Here is a 7967-nt window from a genome sequence, read left to right as displayed (position 1 = left end):
TATATTCATGCTCCCACCGTTGATCATTTTAGAGCTTTGAAGCGTATTTTACGCTATGTCAAAGGAACCTACCATTATGGCCTGCAACTCTCACGGGATTCCTCTCAGACTTTGCTCGGCTATTTTGATGCCGATTGGGCCGGCTGTCCCGTCACTCGGTGTTCAACAACCGGATTTGATGTTTATCTTGGCCGCAACTTAATTTCATGGTGCTCTAAAAAGCAAACTACCATTGCACGTTCTAGTGCTGAGGCCGAATACCATGCTCTTGCCTTTGTTGCTACAGAACTTTCATGGACACTTCAACTTCTTAGAGTACTCCAAATCACCCTCTCCTCTCCTCCGAGACTCTTATGCGACAACAATGGTGCCATATTCATTGCTTCCAACCCGGTCACCAAATCTCGCTCCAAACATATTAATATTGACTATCATTTTGTTTGGGAACTTGTTGCTCGAAGGGTTATTAGTCTCGGCTTTGTCCCCTCACACCTACAGCTGGTTGATGTTTTCACAAAAGCAGTGGCCAAATTACAATTTTTATTGGATCGTGGCAAGTTGTGAGTTTTTCCTCTTTCTACCACGCCAACTTTGAGGGGGGATATTAGAGGACAATCTTACTCCTCTGATTATGACCAAGAGATCAGTGATTCTCCACAATTGTAGCAGTTTGTTTTCCTTGTATATTTGTTTCCATATTTGTAATTGTACATCTACCATGTATCTTCTGTCTATAAATGAATGTCTCCTCACAGCATATTCGCTCGAGGCATTCCCTCTACATATAATAATAAAAAAGAGCTTTTATTTGAAAGTTTTATCAAACGCGCTTATTTCAAATAAGAGTATTTTTCTTTTCATTTTTGGAAAAGTAATTTAACCAAGCAAACTTATTTAAAACAAGAGATAGAGCAAGAAAAGCATTTTAAAGTAACTCTTATTTGGAAAGTTTTTATTGCTTAGAGTAGAGATGCCAAACAAGCTCTTCCTAAGCTCACTGTAATGTCCAGGGCTATTGTAATGTTTATTTGCCATCAAATGTCTTGAAAAGGTGACGTAAACTTAGACTAAGAAAAAAAGCAGATTAAAAACTTTTATGGCCATAATAAGTTTTTAATGGTGAGAATTTAATCCCTGCCATATGGTCTGCCAAAATTTTGATCGGCCTCAATTTTAGAACCATGTCCTAAAATAATCCAAAAAAATGAATGAATGGTGTGGATATACAACATGGTAGGCCCCATGATCATGATTAGGGCCTCACCATCTAAGTTGTTACCCCTAGGCCCTACTTCATATAATCCACGGGATAGTGATGCCCACCATTGAAACCTTTCTAAGGCACACTGTAATGTTTATCTGTCTTCCAACCAGTCAATGAGGTTGCTCTGACTTGGACGAAGGAAAAACATAAATATTAGCCTAATCCAAAAACTGTTGTGCATCCGATATGTTTTTAACAGAGGGCATTTAATCACTGTTGTTTCCTGTGTTACGGTTTACTTGAGCTTTTGATCTGCTTCATTTATTAGTTCATGCCCTAAAATAAGAAGGAAAAACAGATGGCCAGTGTGGATGTAAAACACATACATCACATTGAACCCTGCACACACCACCATTGGGTGTAGTGTTGGCAACCCCATCTTATCTCCGATCATATGGAAGCTGGCGTGGTAGGGCCGGAGTTGGCAAAGATTAATACAAGGTAAGGCTTGCTAACATTTGCCTAGCACATACTTCATATTTGAGCCACTGTATTAGTGGGACCCAGTGTAGGTAGATGGCACCAAAAGCCTTACAGGTCAGGTATGACTTAATGCATCCTTAGGCCAACATGAATTGCATGTGCGACACCCTGTTGCAGGACTTCCTCAACTCAGAATCTAGGTGGGCCCACTGTGTTGTATGTGAGAAATCCATTAAGTCCATCCATTTTGGCAGCTCATGCAAGATATAAACTAAAAAATAAGGCGGACTCGAAACTCAAGTAAGCAAAATGGAAATGAATGGTGGGATGTTTATATGTCATACATCCCATTCATAAGGTCATTACTATTGGGACGAACCGAAAACATTAAAATATTAGCCTGATTCAAAACTATTGTGATCCCATAAAAGTTTCAACAATAAACATTCAATCCTGACTTTTTGTGGTGTGGTCCATTTGAGTTTTAAATTTACCTTATTTTTCTAGCTCATGATTTGATAGATGTGGCAAAATGGATGGACGATTGGATTTCTCACAAATAAAATGATACGGCTTACCAAACCTTTTTTTTTTTACACGCACACACACACCACCACACGCTCATGCCGTAATGGAATTTCACGACCTATGGGTGCTCAAACCCTTGAAGTGTTGAAACTCTTGAGAGTCTACCACCAGAGTAAGAGTAAGGACTCAGCTTACCTAGCTTCCTAGCGCAGGAACTTCTGCCCTCAGATAGAAAGCCCATGTGGTGTTTGGTTTGACATTAAGACAGTGATAACAAAAGGAATACAAGTCCACCACTGACAAACATATGTGCATTAATCACAGTGTCATGGTTGTCTAATCAGTTTGATTTTGTGTGACCAGCATGTAGCTTCTCGCATGGATTCCAAGGTGGCCTACCCCTTGATTTTGATGGGCATGTCTAGCTGGAGATTTGTTTTACCAACCTCCTTGGAAGGATGCATTTGAATGAAAAAAGAGTACTCATGTGAACAGTTAACAGGCCCAACCCAAAATAGGAAGTGGATTGCATGCAGGCCCACCTGGTGATAATCCGTCCAGACAGGCGTCTCTGGGGCCACCATCATGTATGGGTTTTATCTCTGCCGTCCATCTATTTTTTCTGATCATTTTAGGATATGAATCCAGAGATGAGGCAGAACTCCCACCATTAAAAACTTCTCATGAGCAGTAGAAGTTTTGGATTAATCTGATATTTGTGTGTTCCCTTCATCCAGGTCCATTTGGACTTGTGAACAGTTTGGATGGCAAATAAACATCACAGCGGCCCTTAGGAAGGTTTCAACGGCGAGTTTCATTATCACCCTTGCTTCCTGTGGTGTGATTCACTTGAGCATGGACCTGCCTAATTTTTAGAACCATACCCTGAAATGATCCGAAAAATTAAATGAACAGCATGGATAAAACCCACACATCATGGTGCACCCCACAGAGGCCCTGTGCCCATGCATTGAGCATTTATTGCAGTCAGGCGAGCTCCCCCCAAAATAGCCTTACTCAGTCCTGCATAGAATTCAAGCAGTATGGACTAATCCTCTCCTTTGTTTTGAAGTGGATTCGGTGGTCTGCAAGTCCATCATGCAGCACTTTAAAAAGTCTACGTGTATGTGTAGTGGAATTTCTTATAGCGAAACTTTAGAATTTGAATTGTGGGCCCCACGATCAAAAGTTGTCTCATGGCTTATCATGGATTATGGCATCAACCAAAATTCAAGGCTTGATTTCTTTTATATTTGAGTAGATATTTTGTATGATCTTCATTACTATTGATTTTGCCTGATTTTAAAACTATTTAAGGCTTGCCTGATGCACCGGCCTATTCAAAGTTTCAAAATTTTATGGGCTGAGCATAGCCCATTGAGAGCCCTACTGAGATGGATGATCTCAATTAATTTAGCATACTTCATTTTTACAATAAAATAAAATAAAATGTCATTCCATTTTTTAAATTGATCAAACCGGATTTTCCTTTCATCTTGTGGACTCGCTAGCAAGTTTAGCTGAGTAATGAGTGTTACTTTCATTTGGTTGCAATAATGAGTTGTTGCTATTGTTCTTTTTACATCAACATCTATGTAAAAACAATAGTTTTATAATGTAAAAAATGTAATGATTATAATTTTTTAAAAATATTTTTTATTCTCGATTTATAAATTATGATTTTTATTTAAACAACACCTTTAAATAATAATAATGGCTCATTTTCTTAGGAATGTAGAGGAAACTAAAAAACCAAATATGCCTTATAAAGTAAGGTCTTAGAATAACTAAGGCAATTACTTGCCAACTCATTGAATTGATCAATAATTTATATATTCAATAATATTTATACATACATTTTATAAATTTGTAAAAAAACTACTTTATATTATGATCTCATGTCATTTTAGTAGAGATTGTAACTTGTTGATGGGTAGAGTTGTCAACGGGCTAAGCTTAAGGCAAGCTTTTGCCTAGATCTTGAATTGTTTGGCTTGGATCTATTCAAAATTTTAATTTTGCCTAGTCCAAGTTCAGTCATATTGTCCAAAAAAGGTAACTACTATCCCATTTTTTCTTGTGATTAAATCCATTACTCAAAAATTTTGATGAATATAAATTTAGGAATTAATATTTCATTGAATTTTGTGTGATTTTGACTATATACTGATTAAAATTAAAGAGTTAGTGACCACTCTCATTTTATGCAAAAAAAAATAGTTAAATTGAAGTGATTTACGCTACATAATTGCAGCCCCATAAAATCTGAATGGGGATTTCACAACCGTTCAATTCACATCCTTAAAGCAAGTGATTAAGAGCATACGATCTTCCAACTATGCCTGTTTTTAGGGGAGACATCATTAGCATAGGCCATGGCCCCGCTTTATACAAACAATGATCAGATATGGTGTGTATGGATAGGTGGGTTTTTAATCTGCCCAAGTGTTTACACCTATTTTTGGCACACCCTCACGAATTAGTGAAATGCTGCCATATATCGGCACTATGCACTAAATGATGGACGAAATCCTACTTGTGTACTAAGAATATTGTTTACACCTAACTTACCATAACCAGATTAAGGGGCTGTTTGGACGCCACCAATTAAGTTACTTTTCTACTTACAGCAGAAAATTAGTAACTTATTTTAGCTAAGTTTGGTTTATGATTTGTTATTAATGACTTTTTTTATTTAAAAGTATATAATCACTTCAGTTAATTTTTTTAGCTTTTATATTTTTCATAAGTTGTTGAAGAGAGGCAAAAGAGAGATGAAAGAGAGAAGCTGGTAAGTATGCTGTTTACCAAACATACTTATATTATTAATAAGTAGAAACTAAGATAAGCTACTTGCGACATAACTTAGTTTCTTAAGATCCAAACTCTCCCTAAATGATCTAGAAGATGCCGCTTGGCAGTTATGTCATGCATGGTATGGATCAACTTCAAGAAGAGTTGGAGATGTTCACATGAGAGGGCATTAAATGCTGGAGTTCTATCAAATATACTTTCAATGAAAAGTAAGATTCCAATTAAAATAAGTCATGTTAAAGTCCTATCAAAACATACACACACACATACACACGGATGGTGACACAATGACTTCAATAACCTTCCTAGCAGGAGTTTAGTAACGGAGGACTCTAGCTAACACACAATCCGAATAAGGGGAATATCTCTCTTACACAGATGGCCATGCTCAAATAAGCTACGTTGACATGGAGAATCAAGGAGAAGTATAAAAATTAAGTAATGAATCTGAAACAAATTGTTTGTTAACAAACATCTTAAATGTTTAAAATATGTTAATTTGACACATTTGCCCCTATCTCTCATTTGGAAATGTTTTACATTATAACTAGTTTTTTTAATGAAAATAAATTCATTATATTTGATTCAAATAAACTAAAATACTTAATAAAAAACTAAAATATCATCATAAAGCCCTCAATTCCTCTTAGCGAGAAGATGGCCACTATGTGTTGTATAAGATTGAACACTAGTAGCAACAAAACCTTCAAATAAGGCCCACCTTATATTTATATGCTGTCCAAACTTTTTATAAGGTCATTCCCAATTGGATGAAATGAAAATATATCTAAAACTTCCATGGCCTATTTAAGTTTATTTTCCACCCAATATGTTTATAAGGTCACAAATACGTGTATGAAGAGGGAAAAAAAATGTATTGATCCAAAACTTCTGTAACCCCAAAAACGGTTTCAATAGTACACGTTCAAATGAATGGACGACGTGGATACAAAACATACATCATTGTGGAGCCCACATAAATTGGTGACATAACTTTAGTAGTGAGTCTCGCTACTCAACCTGTCAGTATGCAATCCGCATCCGCAGAAATAGATTGGCTGCTCCCCTTGCCACCAGCCAATGGCTGATGGTCGGTGCTATGTGGGCCCCACCATGATGTATGTATTTCATCCATGTTGTCCATCTATGTTTCTAGATCATTTTATGGTATGAGACTAAAAATAAGGTATATCCCAATCTCAAGTGGACCACATTACAGGAAAACAGTGTTGAATGAACGTCAACCATTAAAAACTTTTCGGGGCCATAAAAGTTTTGGATCAAACTGATCTTTGTTTTTTCCATTCATCTAGGACTATATGACCTAATCAACAGATTGGATGTCAAATAAATAGTACATTTGGCCTTAGGAGAATTTTAATGGTGGATATCCAATCACTATTGTTTTCCTGTGGTATGGTCCACTTCAGATCTATATTCCTCTCATTTTTGGTATCAAACCCTAAAATGATCTTTAAAAATGGATGAATGGAATGGATGAAACTGTAACATCCTGAATTTTCACTATTTTGGATTTCTAAAATTCCTTTGATTTTTTTTAATTTAATTAACTTATAATATTACTTATTAATCATAATGACTCAATGTTAGTGTATACAGGGGTGGTACCAGTAAAGAACCGCACCAGTCCGATTAATCAGCCGTAGGAAGCCAATGAATCCGCCCGATCACTTGAACATCAGGTGTAGTGTAACGTCCCACCCAACCAGAACAATGTCCTGGGGCGTTCCACGTAGGATTTGCCACAAGACCGTTCGTTTAAGCTACTCGTAATGAGGTATCACAAATAAATTAGACCAAGATTAGCCCAATTGAGTAGACCAGACGGGTCCTGATAGAACCTGGTGCGGGCCTCCAAGCCAGATGGCCGTTTACACCTAGCGACTGCCCGTGCGGGCTGTACCGCGACGCGGGAAGGTCAGAAAAATCTAAAAATTTAGGGAACCATAGAGCTCACTGGGCTTGTGGACCATCGCGGACCATGGACCCAGTGGACACCCAGAAGTGGGATCTGGCACTGACTAAATGCACCCCACTTATGCCAGGACCGGAATCTGGCGCTCGCAAATGGAGCTGAGATACAAGGCTATCCAGCTGTCGGATCTCTTCTATATTTTCAGGGGAGGTCTAATGAATTTTCCTACACCCGTCCACAAACTCTGGGACCCGATCGTGGAACGGTGACCGTTGATCGCAAATCGGGCCCGTGCGACCAAACTCTAGATCTGATCGTCCCCAAATTTTGCATGGCCCTTCATCGGGCCATGGAGCACCTATCCTATAAGTTTCATGGCTAGAGGGCCACCGAAAATGCCCCAATCTTCTAAACGAGTTCTAGACTGCTCATTGGTGGGCCACTAGTTCCAAAACTATAGAATAATGTCTGTCTCATTGGACTTGACGTCCATCGCGGGAATCAGACCTGGGTAGTGTCCAGAACAGCTCAACTTGAGCCGAAGGATGAGTGCATGAGAAGTGCAAATACCCTAATGAAAGGAATTGGAACTTAAGTGAATTGAGTCATCCACTCTTATGCAAAGTTGAGGATTTCGGACCGTCGGTTTGCAACCAAACTTCACACGTGGAGTAAGGATATTTCCTTGCTCATATCCGTATAGTCGTGGCCCCGATCGACCATCGGTGACCGTTGAACAGATTTCTAATCATATCTGTCGATCGGCGCATCCAAATGGCGGGCCGATCATGTTCATACGTGGATCATCATTAGGGCTAACTATCCTATGGTGTATATCAATATGTATACCCTATAGTGGGCCCTAGATCTTGAAAAGACCCTCCCATAGGTCTAGTATAGTAAAAACCCAACACTTAGGGCCATTTTCACCAAATCTGGCACTATAAAAGGGCCTCATTTGGGCACCCTCTCTCCCCATACGATTTTGCCCTAGAGAGGGAA

This window comes from Magnolia sinica, chromosome 7 (assembly GCF_029962835.1).
Source record: "Magnolia sinica isolate HGM2019 chromosome 7, MsV1, whole genome shotgun sequence".
Classification (NCBI taxonomy): domain Eukaryota; kingdom Viridiplantae; phylum Streptophyta; class Magnoliopsida; order Magnoliales; family Magnoliaceae; genus Magnolia; species Magnolia sinica.
The sequence above is the reverse complement of the archived record's forward strand: the minus strand, read 5'-3'. Positions refer to the sequence as shown.